Below are 16,204 nucleotides of genomic sequence, written 5' to 3' on the forward strand. Positions count from 1 at the left end.
AGCGATTGCTGAGAGACAACAGTATGCGTGCACTCATCCAACGGTACAGAAGCTTAATGTGCACCTGTCCAAGTTGCTGGTGCTGCAGTCCCTCACTTTCCAAGTGGTAGACTCTGCACCTTTCAGAGAACCGATGGCTTGTGCTGAGCCGAGGTGGAGAGTCCCAAGCCATCATTTCTTTGCCAAAAAGGAAGTACCAGTCCTGCACACATATGTAGAACAGAAGTTAATCCAGTCCTTGAGCCTGTCAGTGTCTGCCAAAGTGCACGGCAGCGTCGACGTGTGGCGCTTTAATTAAGGTCAGGGACAATACATGTCCTTTACGGCCCGCTGGGTGAATGTGGTTCCTACACAGCCACACCAGCAACTTTGCCAGATGACTCCGCGTAAGCCTCTACGTTCTCACGCTGTTGGTTCTGCAAAAATGTCCGCCCCTGCCTCCTCATCCTCCCCTGTGACCTCAGCGTCCATTGTAGGGAAAATTCACAGTGCCTCTCCAGCATACCACATATGCAGGGCATGGCAGTGTCAAGCTATTCTGCACCTCATTTTCCTGGGCGAACTGAGTCACACAGGGGAGGAAGTTATCTGTGTCCTTCATCAAGAAATCGAATCCTGGCTTTATCCCTGACAATTCAAAATTGGAACCATGGTGAACGACAACGGAAAAAACGTGGCACTGCTTCGAGGAGGGCTGAGCCATGCGCCCTGCATGGCACATGTGTTCAATCTGGTTGTCAAGCGGTTCCTGAAGTCTTCCACCCATCTGCAAGACATCCTAAAAATGGCCAGGAAACTTTGCATGCACTTCAGCCACTCGTACACCACAAAGCACACCCTCCTTGAGCTGCAGCGGCAGAACAGCATCCCCCAACATAGGCTGATATGTGACGTTTCCACCCGTTGGAATTCCACCCTCCATATGTTGGACCGACTATACAAACAGAGAAAGGTCATAAACGACTTCTTGATGATCCAAGCAGACAGGGGTACTCCCCTGTGTAACTTTGATGTCAGCCAGGGGCAGCTCATGTGTGACACCTACCGTTTGCTCAGGCCCTTTGAGGAGGCCGTGTTATTAGTCAGTCGCCAGGGCTACGGGATGAACAACGTCATTCCACTTCTTCATGTCCTGAAACAGGTGCTGGAAAATCTGGCTGGTCAGGGGACTGGAGACGTGGCGCCTAGATCTCATCGCCAGATGAGCCCTGTGGGGGCTGAACTGGAGGCGTAGGAGGAGGAGGAGGAGTACATTGGAGCACAAGCAAAGTGTAGCGAAATGGGTGTTTTTTCTACACAGGCATAGGACCCAGACAAAACATGGCACTATGCAGTGGAGATGGAGGCAGGGAGTCTCTCTGAGTCACTTGCACAATTGGCCCATTGCATGCTCACTTGCTTGCGTAGTGACAGCCAAATTGTCAGCATTCGACAGATGGATGACTTCTGGCTCTCCACCTTGTTGTACCCTCGCTACCGGTCCTAAATGAGAGCCTTTTTTATACTCGCTGAGAGGGAGGGCAAACTTAACTACTATAGAGACATACTATGTAGTCAGTTGGCCGCTGCCTATCTGCACCATCATTCTCTCCTCTCGCAGGTCTGACCGAGGGTGCCCTCTGCAGTCAAGTTCTTCTGCCATGGCTGCTGTGGCAGGGTGGGGGGCAGGAGCAATTCCAGCTCCATCAGCAGCAACTTGAGTCTAGAGTCATTGAAGAGCAGCTTTCTTTACCCGCCTAGTGAAGGAACTACTCACCAGCAGCAGCAGCTAGACCTGGAGCAGGACCTGAACCAACAGGTGGTGGCATACATGGACAGCACCCTTCTACCCCACATTGAAGATCCGCTGAACTACTGGGCAGCCAAACTGGATTTGTGGCAGCAACTGGCAGAGTTTGCCCTGGAAAAGCTGTCCTGCCCGGCCAGTAGTGGGCAACAGAGTGGGTGTTTAGTGCAGCGGGGGCCATAGTTATCCCAAGAGGAACTTGCCTGTCCACCCAAAATGTGGAGAGACTGACCTTTGTCAAGATGAATCAGGCATGGATCACCCAGGATTTCTACGCACCAATGCCTGATGCATCAGACTAGATCATCCATGGTGCCACACTAACACTTTGACAAAAGAGACCGGTTTCTTCTGGCTACCTGCGTCAGCTAATATTCTGTTGCTGTCACCCGCTTGATGCCACACATCAGATGCCATGTGCTCCTTCTTTCACCCACCAACTTCAGCTGGTACTGGTATTGCCACCCACCTCCCTACTCTGTCACCGGGTCACTCTGTTGTCTCCTGAAGCTGCTGCCACCTCCACATTATGTCACCTTGCCACTCAGTGGATTCCTGATGCTGCTGCTACCTCCACACTATGTCACCTTGTCACTCTGCGGTCACTTGATGTTGCTGCCACCTCCACACTATGTCACAATGCCACTCTGTGGTCTCCTGATGCTGCTGTCACCGCCACACTATGTCACAATGCCACTATGTGTTCCCCTGATGCTGCTGCCACCTCCACACTATGTCGCTTTGCCACTGTGTGGTCTCCTGTTGCTGCTGCCACCTCCACACTATGTCACCTTGTCAGTCTGTGGTCTTCAGATGTTTCTGTCACCTCCACACTATGTCACCTTGCCACTCTGTTGTCTCCTGATGCTGCTACCACCTCCAAACTATGTCACCTTGTCACTCTGAGGCCTTGTGATGCTGCTGCTGCCAACTCTGCACTAGGTCATTGTGCCACTCTGAAGTCTCCTCATGCTGCTGCTGCCACCTCCACACTGTCATTGTGCCACCCTGTGGCCTACTCTTGATGCTGCTGCTTCTGCAACATCCACGCCTTGTCATTGTACCACTCTGTGACCTCCTGATGCTGCTGCTGCCACCTACACACTGTCATTGTGCCACCCTGTGGCCTCCTCCTGTTGCATCTGCCGCCACCTTTACACTCTGTCAGTGTGCCACTCTGTGACCTCGTGATGCTGCTGCTGCCACCTCCACACTGTCACTGTGCAACCCTTTGGCCTCCTCCAGATGCAGCTGCTACTACACCTTCACACTGTTTCACTCTGTGGCTTACTGACAATGCTGCTACCACCTCCAGACTATGTCACCTTGCCACTCTGTGGCCCTGTGATGCGGATGCTGCCACCTCCTCACTAGGTCATTGTGTCACTCTGCGGACTCCTCATGCTGCTGCTGCTACCTCCACACTGTTATTGTGACACCCTGTGGCCCTCTCCTGATGCTGTTGCTGCTGCCACCTCCACACTCTGTCATTGTGCTACTCTGTGGACTTCTGGTGATGCTGCTGCCACCTCCACACTCTGTCATTGTGCCACCCTGTGGTCTCCTGTTGATGCTGCTGCTGCCTCCTCCACACTCTGTCATCGTTCCACTCTGTGGCCTCCTTATGCTGCTGTTGCCACCTCCACACGGTGACTGTGTTACCCTGTGGCCTCCTCCTGATGCTGCTGCTACCAACTCCTTACTCTGTCAGTGTGCCACTCAGTGACCTCATGATGCTGCTGCCACCTGTTCACTGTGACTGTGCAACCCTGTGGCCTCCTCCAGATGATGCTGCTGCCACTTCCACACTCTGTCATTGTGCCACTCTGTGGCCTCCTGATGATGCTGCTGCTGCAACCTCCACACTCTGTTATTGTTCCAATCTGTGACCTCCTGATGCTAGTGCTGCCACCTCCACACTGTCATTGTGTCACCCTTTGGCCTCCTCCTGATGCTGCTGCCACCACCTCCATGCTCTGTCATTGTGCCACTCTGTGGTCTCCTGATGCTGCTGCCACCTCAAAACTATGTCACCTTGCCACTCTGTGGTCTCCTGATGCTCTTACCATCTCCACACTATGTCACCTTGCCAATCTGTAACCTTCTGATGCGGCTGCTGTTACCTCCACACGCTGTCATTTTGCCACTCTGTGGTCTCCTCATTCTGCTGCTGCCAAATCCACACTCTGTCATTGTGCCACTCTGTGGCCTCCTGATGCTGCAACCTCCACACTGTCATTGTTCCACCCTGTGACCTACTCCAGATGCTTCTGCAACCACCTCCACACTCTGTCATTGTGCCACCCTGTGGTATCCTCCTGATGCTGCTGCTGCCAGCTCAACACTCTGTCATTGTGCCACCCTTTGGTCTCAATATGCTGCTACAAAAAATATATTAGGTCAGCACTACTCACTGGAGTCCCAGTATTCCAATTCGTGGTGGTGCCTGCAGCGTTGGATCCCGGTCTGGGGATTCCCGTAGTAAGTAGCAGAAAATGAGGAAGTAGGCGGCACTCAGATGGATCAAATAGCAATTACTTTTATTTCACCTCTTGTGGCAACGTTTCGACCGAGTGGTCTTTATCAAGCTTGATAAAGACCACTCGGTCGAAACGTTGCCACAAGAGGTGAAATAAAATAAATTGCTATTTGATCCATCTGAGTGCCGCGGCTTCCTCATTTTCTGCTCATTATGCTGCTGCCACCTCCAAACTGTCATTGTGCCACCCTGTGCCCTCCTCCTGATGCTGCTGACGTCAACTCCAAACTGTGTCATTGTGCAACTCTGTGACCTCCTGATACTGCTGCTGCCAACTCTGCACTTTGTCATTGTGCCCCTCTGTGGCCTCCTCCAGATTCTGCTGCTGCTGCCACCTCCATGCTGTCATTTTGACACCCTGTGGCATCCTTCTGATGCTGCCGCCACCTCCACACTCTGCTATTGTGCCACTCTGTTGCCTCCTAATGATGATGCAGCTGTCACCTCCACCGCCACACTCTGTCATTGTTCCACCCTGTGGCCTCCTCCTAATGCTGCTGCCGCCACCTCCATACTGTGTTATTGTGCCACCCTGTGGCTTTTACTGATGCTGCTGCTTCTGCCACCTTCACACTCTCGTATTGTGCCACTCTGTGGTCTCCTCATGCTGCTGCTGTTGCTGCCACCTCCACACTGTCATTGTGCCACCCTTTGGCCTCCTCCTGATGCTGCTACTGCCACCAAACAATAATAAATTACTAATAGGAGTTTACTATAAACCACCTAATATTCCAGAGTCCACAGAAAATCTACTCCTAAATGAGATAGACAAGGTGGCAAATCATAATGAGGTGGTTATTATGGGGGACTTCAACTACCCAGATATAGACTGGGAAACTGAAACTTATATATCTCATAAAGGAAACAGGTTCTTGGCAATAACCAAAGACAATTACCTCTCCCAACTGGTTCAGGACCCGACTAGAGGGACGGCCATACTAGACTTAGTATTAACCAATAGGCCTGACAGAACAACAGACGTGCAGGTTGGGGGACACCTGGGAAATAGTGACCATAAAGTAATTACCTTCTAATTATCATTTAAAAGGGCATTTCTACAGGGAGGAACAAAAATACCAAACTTCAAAAAAGCTAAATTTAGCCAACTAAGGGAGGCCATAGGCCTAACTAACTGGGGCAAATTACTCAAAAATAAAAATACAGCCACAAAATGGGATTTCTTTAAAAGCATCCTAAAATCTCATTGTGAGAGGTACATACCGTACGGGAATAAAAGGTTAAGGAACAAAAAGAAACCAATGTGGATAAATAGAACTGTAAAGAAAGCAATAAAAAAAGCATATAAATCACTAAAACAGGAGGGTGTCACGGAACCATGAACCAGACGTACAACAAGGGATAAGTGAAAATAAGAAGGCTTTATTGAAAATAAAGCTGTAAAGCAAAAGTCCAAACGGATGGCGAAACCGAAGCAGAGTCTTTGCGAAGCCAGAGGTCAGGAACCAGAAGGGTAGTCAGACGAAGCCAGGATCAGGAACCAGCAGGGTAGTCAGACGAAGCCAGGATCAGGAACCAGCAGGGTAGTCGGACGAAACCAGGATCAGGAACCAGCAGGGTAGTCGGACGAAACCAGGATCAGGAACCAGAAGCAGCAGCAGTCTAGAAGCATGTGAACACAGGAGGACCAAGCAAGGAACTGAAGCCACAGACCTCCTATATATATGAGCTGGGCATCCAGCTCCTCCCAGTGGGAAGGAGGAGCCGCAGGGTGGGAGGCTACAAGAAACCCAGAAACCAAGATGGCCGCCAGCACATGTCAAACGAAGGAGAACAGCAAGAAGGTAAGACCATGACAGTACCTCCCCCTCAAGGGCCCCTCCTCCGCGGAGTAAAGAACGGTTTCTGAGGGAAGCGTGCGTGGAAGGCTCGGAGCAAGGCAGGAGCATGGACATCTGCGGAGGGAACCCAGGAACGCTCCTCTGGACCATAACCACGCCAATGGACCAAAAACTGCACCCGACCGCGGACCAGGCGTGAGTCCAGGATATTGCTCACCTCATACTCCTCACGATTACCCACTAGGACCGGACGAGGCCGAGGAACCGAGGAAGTGAAACGATTACACACCAGTGGCTTCAACAGGGAGACATGAAACACGTTGGAGATCCGCATGCCAGGAGGAAGCGCAAGGGCATAGGCTACCGGGTTTACCCTGCGAAGCACTCGGAAGGGACCAACAAAGCGAGGCGCCAGCTTGGGAGTGGGCACTCGAAGGTTGAGGTTGCGGGTGGACAACCATACACGGTCTCCGACCTGGTAAGAAGGAGCAGGCGCTCGTCTGCGATCAGCCTGGAGTCTCTGGCGCTGCGCAGAGACCTCAAGGGACTTCTGGATCAGTACCCAAGAAGCACGTAGGACGGAAAGGTGATCCTCCACAGCCGGAATATCCTGGGGAGAGAATACCTCCGGTAACACGGCAGGTTGGAACCCATAATTGGCCATGAAGGGAGACGTCCCAGAGGAAGAGTTCACCGCCGTGTTCCTGGCAAACTCAGCCCAAGGCAGGAGGTCAACCCAATTGTCTTGGTGATCGGAGACATAGCAACGAAGGAATTGCTCCAAGGCCTGATTGGATCGTTCTGCGGCCCCATTGGACTGAGGGTGGTAGGCCGAGGAGAAGGAGAGATGAATCCCCAACTGGGAGCAAAAGGCGCGCCAGAACCTGGACACAAACTGACTCCCCCGATCCGACACAATCTCCTTGGGCAAACCGTGCAACCGGAAGACCTCCCTGGCAAAAATCGTGGCCAACTCTTGTGCAGAGGGTAACTTTTTGAGAGGAACACAGTGGCACATTTTGGAAAACCGATCCACAATCATGAGAATGACCGTATGGCCTCGGGATGCAGGGAGGTCCACAATGAAATCCATCCCCAGGTGTAACCATGGGCGCTCCCCGGTGGCTATGGGTTGCAGAAGGCCCAACGGAAGGTGCCGAGGGGACTTACTCTGGGCACAAACGGAGCATGCCGCTACATATGCGGCGATGTCGGAACGTAGGGAAGGCCACCAGAACAGACGTGAAACAGCCCAGGACAGCTGATTCTTTCCAGGATGCCCCGCGGTCTTGGAGTTATGGTAGGTTCGCAACAACCGAGTGCGCAACTCCTCAGGCACAAAACATCTGCCGTTGGGTCTCCCAGAGGGAGCACCAGATTGAGCCGCCAAAATCTGCTCACCCAGGGGAGAGGTCAGGCTGGTGCGAATGGCGGCCAAGATCTGATTCGGAGGTATGACCGAAGTCGGAATCGACTCCTCCCTGGACAGCTCGGAGTACTGCCGTGATAAGGCATCCGCCCTGATGTTCTTGGAACCGGGTAGGTAGGAGACCACGTAATTAAAACGTGACAAGAACAGAGCCCATCTGGCCTGACGTGGTGTCAATCTCTTGGCCTCAGAAAGGTAGGTCAGATTCTTGTGGTCCGTCAGGATGAGGACCGGAACCACCGAACCCTCGAGCAAGTGCCTCCATTCTTTAAGGGCCTGCACGATGGCCAATAACTCCCTGTCACCAATCTGATAGTTGCACTCCGCGGAAGACAGTTTCCGGGAGTAAAACCCACAAGGAAGCAGAGGACCCTCTGGTGTTCTACGCTGAGACAGAAGGGCGCCTACTCCCGTCTCAGACGCGTCCACCTCGAGGACAAAGGGCAACCCAGGGTTGGGATGCGACAGAATCGGAGCCGACACAAAGGCGGACTTTAGAGCCTCAAAAGCTCGGCAACTCGAGCGGCCAGACCTGGGAATTACTGCCCTTCCTGGTCAGATCCGTGAGAGGCTTGGCTAGCATGGAAAAGTCCCTGATGAACTTCCGATAATAATTGGCGAAGCCCAAAAAGCGCTGCAGGGAACGAAGACCACTGGGCTGGGGCCACTGTAAGACAGCCGAAACCTTCTCAGGATCCATGGAGAACCCCTCAGCGGAAATGATGTAACCTAAGAAGGTTACCTGGGATCGGTGAAATTCGCATTTCTCAAGCTTACCGAACAGCTTGTTCTCTCGTAACCGTTGCAACACTCGTCTGACATCCAGAATGTGGGCCTCCATGGATTCAGAATATACCAAGATGTCATCCAAATAGACCACCACACAATGCTGCAACAGGTCACGGAAAACATCGTTGATGAATTCCTGAAAGACTGCGGGCGCATTGCACAACCCAAAGGGCATAACCAAGGATTCATAATGACCGGTCCTGGTGTTAAACGCGGTCTTCCACTCATCGCCCGCCTTGATCCTTACCAGGTTATATGCCGCCCTCAGGTCGAGTTTGGTAAAGACCGTGGCCCCTTTAAGGCGATCGAACAGCTCGGAAATCAAGGGTATCGGGTAAGCGTTCTTGATCGTGATGCGATTGAGACCCCTGTAATCGATGCAAGGCCTCAACTCACCGCCCTTCTTTTTCACAAAGAAAAATCCAGCCCCTGCCCGGGACGAGGATTTGCGAATGTGTCCGCGTGAAAGCGCCTCCCTCACGTACTCCTCCATGGCCTCATTCTCCGCTACCGACAGTGGATAGACTTTGCCACGAGGAGGAACGGCACCAGATTGTAACTCTATGGCACAATCGTATGGGCGGTGCGGAGGTAGGGCAACCGCGCGCACCTTATCGAATACATCCCGGTACTCCTCGTATTCAGGAGGCAACAGAGAGTCCGAGGAAGTACACAGCAACTTGACAGACCCATGGATGCAACTAGCCCCACACTGCGGTGACCACGAGAGGATCTCGGCCGATCTCCAATCGAAAGTCGGATTATGCTTCCGGAGCCAGGGGTACCCCAAGACCACCGAGTAGTGTGGAGACGAAATAACCTGGAGGCAGACCGACTCTCTGTGAACGGCACCAATGGCTATCCCCACTGGAAGGGTCTCATGAGTCACGTGTGGCGGCAGAAGGGGTCTGCCGTCTATCGCCTCAAGAGCCAGTGGGGAACCTCGAGCCTGCAGAGGAATGGAATTGGCGGCAGCGAACACATTATCAATGAACAAACCACCAGCACCAGAGTCCACCAACGCCTGGGTCGTCACCGAGCCCCCGACCCAGGAGAGGACAACAGTGATCAGTGGTTTGTCAACACGGGAAACCGGGACGAGGAGACTCCACCCAAGATCTGCCCCCGACAGGATCTCAGGTGCGAGCGTTTCCCGGACGGTTCGGACATGCCAACCGAAAATGCCCACCGAGACCACAGTACATGCATCGGCCCTCGCGTCTCCGGAGTACCCTCTCCCCCTCGGACAGGCGAGCAAACCCCAGCTGCATGGGTTCACCCCCAGACAAGTCATCCCCAGGAGGCGTGGGAGGAGAGGGAGGCACGGGTGGGACAGCAAACATAGGCGCCAATCTGTTAGAAAACCTCCGCAGGCTCTCCTTAAAGGAAGGTCTCTCCCTGAGTCTGGTGTCAATCAAAATCAGGAAAGAAATAAGAGACTCGAGCTCCACTGGTAGGTCCTTAGCTGCAACCTCATCCTTCAAGGCATCCGAGAGACCATGAGAGAAAGCAGCGACCAGAGCCTCATTATTCCAGCCCACCTCTGCTGCCAGGGTACGAAACACAATGGCGTATTCAGCTACGGATCGTGAACCCTGTCTGATGGACATAAGGAGCTTCACAGCAGAGGCAGCACGAGCCGGCACATCGAATACCTTCCGAAGAGAAGCAACAAAACCGGAAAACTCGGCAACCACCGGATTGTTGTTCTCCCATAAAGGGCTGGCCCAGGCCAAGGCCTTGTCCGAGAGCAGCGAGATCAAGAAGCCCACCTTTGATCTCTCAGTGGGAAAGGCATGTGGCAGCAACTCGAAATAAATGCCCACCTGGTTAAGGAAACCTCGGCACTGAGTTGGCTCTCCCCCAAAGCGCTGTGGAAGAGGGGCAGAACCGATCATACCCCGAAACACCGCAGGTGCAACAACAGGTGTCGGGGTAGACTCTGGCGCAACAACCGGAGCGGCAGTAGGAGCGGGCCCAGGAGCGACAACCGACCCATCGGCAACGGGAGCGAAATGAGCCGTGCGTTCAAGCAGGGTTTGCAACGCCACAGCGAACCGACCCAACAGGTGATCCTGCTGATCAAGTCTGGCAACCAGCGTGGGTAGCGAGGATGGCCCTGTACCGTCAGAATTCATGGCTTGGTCCTAATGTCACGGAACCATGAACCAGACGTACAACAAGGGATAAGTGAAAATAAGAAGGCTTTATTGAAAATAAAGCTGTAAAGCAAAAGTCCAAACGGATGGCGAAACCGAAGCAGAGTCTTTGCGAAGCCAGAGGTCAGGAACCAGAAGGGTAGTCAGACGAAGCCAGGATCAGGAACCAGCAGGGTAGTCAGACGAAGCCAGGATCAGGAACCAGCAGGGTAGTCGGACGAAACCAGGATCAGGAACCAGCAGGGTAGTCGGACGAAACCAGGATCAGGAACCAGAAGCAGCAGCAGTCTAGAAGCATGTGAACACAGGAGGACCAAGCAAGGAACTGAAGCCACAGACCTCCTATATATATGAGCTGGGCATCCAGCTCCTCCCAGTGGGAAGGAGGAGCCGCAGGGTGGGAGGCTACAAGAAACCCAGAAACCAAGATGGCCGCCAGCACATGTCAAACGAAGGAGAAGAGCAAGAAGGTAAGACCATGACAGAGGGTAGCACGGAAGCATTGAAAAACTATAAGGAAAAAAATAGAACATGTAAAAAAACTAATAAAAGCGGCCAAACTAGAGACCGAGAGATTAATTGCCAAAGAGAGCAAAACTAACCCTAAAATGATCTTTAATTATATAAATGTTAAAAAGTATAAATCTGAGGGTGTCGGCCCTTTTAAGAGTAATGAGGGGGGAGTCGCAGAGAGCGACGAGGAGAAAGCAAAGCTGTTAAATATTTTTTTCTCCAATGAGAAAAATCACAGCATTCAGATCAAATGCTGAATGTAAAAATAAATTCCCCATTAAAAGTGTCCTGTCTGACCCAGGAAGAAGTACAACAGCGACTTAAAAAGATTAAAATTTACAACTCGCCAGGACTGGATGGCATACACCCCCGTAACCTAAGGGAATTAAGTAGTGTCATAGCCAGACCCTTAATTCTGATATTTGCAGACTTTATACTGACAGGGAATGTCCCACAGGATTGGTGCATAGCAAATGTGGTGCCAATATTCAAAAAGGGTCCAAAAACAGAGCCTGGAAACTATAGGCCAGTAAGTTTAACATCTGTTGTGGGTAAACTGTTTGAAGGTTTTCTAAGAGATGCTATCTTAGTGCATCTCAACGGAAATAAGCAAATAACGCCATATAGCATGGCTTCAAGAGGGATCGGTCATGCCAAACTAATTTAATCAGTTTCTATGAGGAGGTAAGTTCTAGACTTGACAGCGGCGAATCAATGGATTTCATATATCTGGACTTCTCCAAAGCATTTGACACTGTACCTCATAAAAGGTTCGTATATAAAATGAGAAAGCTCGGACTGGGAGAAAATGTCTGGATGTGTGTAAGTAACTGGCTGAGTGATAGAAAACAGAGGGTGGTTATTAACGATACACACTCAGATTGGGTCACTGTCACTAGTGAAGTACCTCAGGGGTCAGTATTGGGCCCTATTCTCTTCAATATATTTATTAATGATCTTGTAGAAGGCTTGCATAGTAAAATATCAATTTTCACAGATGACACTAAACTGTGTAAAGAAATTAACACTGAAGAGTACAGTATACTACTACAGAGGGATCTGGATAGATTGGAGGCTTGGGCAGATAAGTGGCAGATGAAGTTACCACTCGGTAACACTGACATGGAAAAGGATCTAGGAATTTTAATAAACAGCAAACTAAGCTGCAAAAACCCGTGTCAGACAGCTGCTGCCAAGGCCAATAAGATAATGGGTTGCATCAAAAGGGGCATAGATGCCCGTGATGAGAACATAGTCCTACCACTTTACAAATCGCTAGTCAGACCACACATGGAGTACTGTGAACAGTTCTGGGCTCCTGTGAACAAGGCAGACATAGCAGAGCTGGAGAGGGTCCAGAGGAGGCCAACTAAAGTAATAACTGGAATGGGGCAACTACAGTACCCTGAAAGATTATCAAAATTAGGGTTATTCACTTTAGAAAAAAGACGACTGAGGGGAGATCTAATTAATATGTATAAATATATCAGGGGTCAGTGCAGAGATCTATCCCATCATCTATGTATCCCCAGGACTGTGACTGTGACGAGGGGACATCCTCTGCGTCTGGAGGAAAGACGGTTTATACACAAACATAGAAGAGAATTCTTTACGGTAAGAGCAGTGAGACTATAGAACTCTCTGCCTGAGGAGGTGGTGATGGTGAGTACAATAAAGGAATATAAGAGGGGCCTGGATGTATTTCTGGAGTGTAATAATATTAAAGGCTATAGCTACTAGAGAGGGGTCGTTAATCAAGGGAGTTATTCTGATTGCCTGATTGGAGTCGGGAAGGAATTTTTTTATTCCCCTAAAGTGGAGAAAATTGGCTTCTACCATTGGCTTCTATCTCAGTTTTTTTTTTTGCCTTCCTCTGGATCAACTTGCAGGATGACAGGCCAAACTGGATGGATAAATGTCTTTTTTTCGGCCTTGCTATTGTGCCACTCTGTGGCCTCCTAATGCTGCCACCTCCACACTGTCATTGTGCCACTGTGTGGGCTTCTCCTGATGCTTCTGCCACCACCTCCACACTCTGTCATTGAGCTACTCTGTGGCATTTTGATGCTGCTGCCACCTCCACCCTCTGTCATTGTGCCACCCTGTGGTTTCCTCCTGATGCTGCTGCCACCTCCACACTGTCATTGTGCCACCCTGTGGCCTCCTCCTGATGCTGCTGCCGCCATCTTCATGCTCTGCCATTGTGCCACTGTGTGGCCTCCTGATGCTACTGCTGCCACCTACGCACTCTTTCATTGTGCCACCCTGTGGCATCCTTCAGATTCTTCTGCTGCTGCCACCTCCATACTGTCATTGTGCGTCCCTGTGGCATCCTTCTGATGCTGCTGCCGTCACCTCCACACTCTGTCATTGTGCCACTCTGTGGTTTACTCATTCTACTGTTGCCACATGCACACTGTCATTAGGCCACCCTGTGGCCTCCTCATGGTGCTGCTGATGACGTCAGCTCCACACTCTGTTATTGTGCCACTTTGTGGCCTCCTGATGCTGCTGCTGCCACCTCCATACTGTCATTGTGCCACCCTGTGGACTCCTCTTGATGTTTCTGCCACCACCTCCACACTCTGTCATTGTGCTACTCTGTGGCCTTGTTATGCTGCTGCCACCTCCACACTGTCATTGTGCCACCCCGTGGCCTCCTCCTGATGCTGCTTCTGCCACCTCCAAACTGTCATTGTGCAACCCTGTGGCCTCCTCCTGATGCTGCTGCTGCTTCCACCTTTACACTCTGTCATTGTACCACTCTGTGGTCTCCTCATGCTGCTGCTGCCACATCCACTATCTGTCTTTGTGCGAATCTGTGGTCTCCTCATGCTGCTACCACCTCCACACTGTCATTGTGCCACCCTGTGGCCTCCTACTGATGATACTGCTGCCGCAACCTCCACACTCTGTCATTGTGCCAATGTGTGACCTCCTGATGCTGCTGCTGCCACCTCCATACTTTGTAACTGTGCCATTATGTGGTGCCCTCATGCTGCTGCTGCCACCTCCACACTGTCATTGTGCCACCCTGTGGCCTCATCCTGATGCTGCTGTCACCACCTCCACACTCTGTCATTGTGCCACTCTGTGACCTCCTGATGCTGCGGCTACCACCTCCACACTCTGTCATTGTGCCACCCTGTGGCCTCCTCCAGATTCTGCTGCTGCTGCCACCTCCACATTCAGTCATTGTGCCACTCGGTGGTCTTCTCATGCAGCTGCTGCTGCTGCCCCCTCCACACTCTGTAATTGTGCCACCATTTGGCCTTTTCCTGATGCTGTTGCTGCCGCCACCTCCGCACTCTTTCATTGTGCCACTCTGTGTCCCCCTGATGCTGCTGCCGCCAACTCCAAACTCTGTCATTGTACCACTCTGTGGCCTCCTGATGCTGCTACTGCCACCTCCACACTTTTATTGTGCACTCTGTGGCCTCCTCCTGATGCTGCTGCTGCCGCCGCCACTTCAACACTCTGCCATTGTGCCACACTGTGACCTCCTGATGCTACTGTTTCCACCTCTACACTCTGTCATTGTGCCACCCTGTGGCCTTTTCCTGATGCTGCTGCCGCCACCTCCACGCTCTGTCATTGTGCCACTCTGTGGGGTCCTCATTCTGCTGCTTCTGCTGCCACCTCCACAAAGTAATTGTGCCACATTGTGACCTCCTCCTGATGCTGCTGCCGCCACCTCCACACTCTGTCATTGTGCCACTCTGTGGCCTCCTCCTCATGCTGCAGCCCCCTCCAGAATTTGTCATTGTGCCGCTTTGTGGCCTTCTCATGCTGCTAATAAAATGTTCAAAATATACCGCGGCACTCTCTTTTCTTCATCAATTCAGTATTTATTCATCAATTCTTAGTGATGTTTCGACCAGTGTGGTCTTTCTCACGCTTGAGAAAGACCACACTGGTTGAAACGTCGTTAATAATTGGTGAATAAATACTGAATTGATGAAGAAAAGAGAGTGCCGCTGTATATTTTGAACATTTTATTTCCTGTGACGGGGTATGTACGGACTGTTACCTGACACCGCGGGCACCACCACTATAAAATCCCACTGTTATGCTGTCGCACTTTTCTTTTTTTCTTCTCATGCTGCTGCCACCTCTACACTGTCATTGTGCCAGTCTGTGGCCTCCTCCTGATGCTGCTGCCACCTCCAGACTCACCACTATGTCATATGGTCACTCTGTAGACTTATAATGCTGGTCCCACCCACCACACTTCATGACTAGGCCACTATTTTGCCTTTCCGCTTGGCTGATATCATAATTTATTTAACCATTCAGAAGGAAGAAAAAATTAGACGCACAACGGATCCTGTCTATGCAACAGCTGTAATGTCTGCATGACATGGTCCCTATTTTGCATCATAATTGGCTTATGATTTGGTAGCCAAAAGCAGGAGTGGGTACAAAACACAGATGACATGCAAATATATTTTGTCATCTCTGTTTTGGATCCACTCCTATTATTTTTTTTTGCCTTTAGCAATACTGATGGATTACTGACCGAATGCTGACCGAGTGAAGGCGGATGCTCCACAGACAGGATTCGTTTTTTGTCGGTTATTGTTCTGACGGAAGGGACGACATAACAGGAAGGGCAAAATAATCAGTGACGTCAACACAAACGTACTGCTGATACCCACTCCACTCTGTTGGGGGGTGGTCTACTTGTATAAGTGTTTAATAGAACAGGTTCTGTAGAAATATTTGTGGACTCAGTGAATTTGTGTAAAAGGAGTGTGCTCTTTCATGCTATAGTAGGATCTTTGGCCTCTGCACGGTTCTTTATACCTGGCGCTAACATTGACCTGTAAGGCTGAGCTCACACTTGAGTTATTTGGTCAGTTTTGGCCCCGTAACTGCCCAAATAAGTTAAGTGTGCAGTGATTCTAAGAGCGCCACCTGTCATCTACATCTCATACTGACTCACAGTATTGTTTAACTACCAAAGCAGACTCCCTATGCGTGTTACTACAAGGCACAGTGTTCTGCACCACTATAAAGACTCTCTGCAGCCAGGAAATTGCAGTTTTTTAATGCAATTTGCCACAAATAAATTCGGATCGAACCGTATTTTTTCAGATTTTTTTTTGAACAAGCCGAATCAAATGTTTGAGAAATTCGCTCATCTCTAATTATGGACAAATCTATTGGTTTAGAAGGTGCAGTTTATTA

Source organism: Bufo bufo, chromosome 6, assembly GCF_905171765.1.
Source record: "Bufo bufo chromosome 6, aBufBuf1.1, whole genome shotgun sequence".
Taxonomy (NCBI): Eukaryota; Metazoa; Chordata; class Amphibia; order Anura; family Bufonidae; genus Bufo; species Bufo bufo.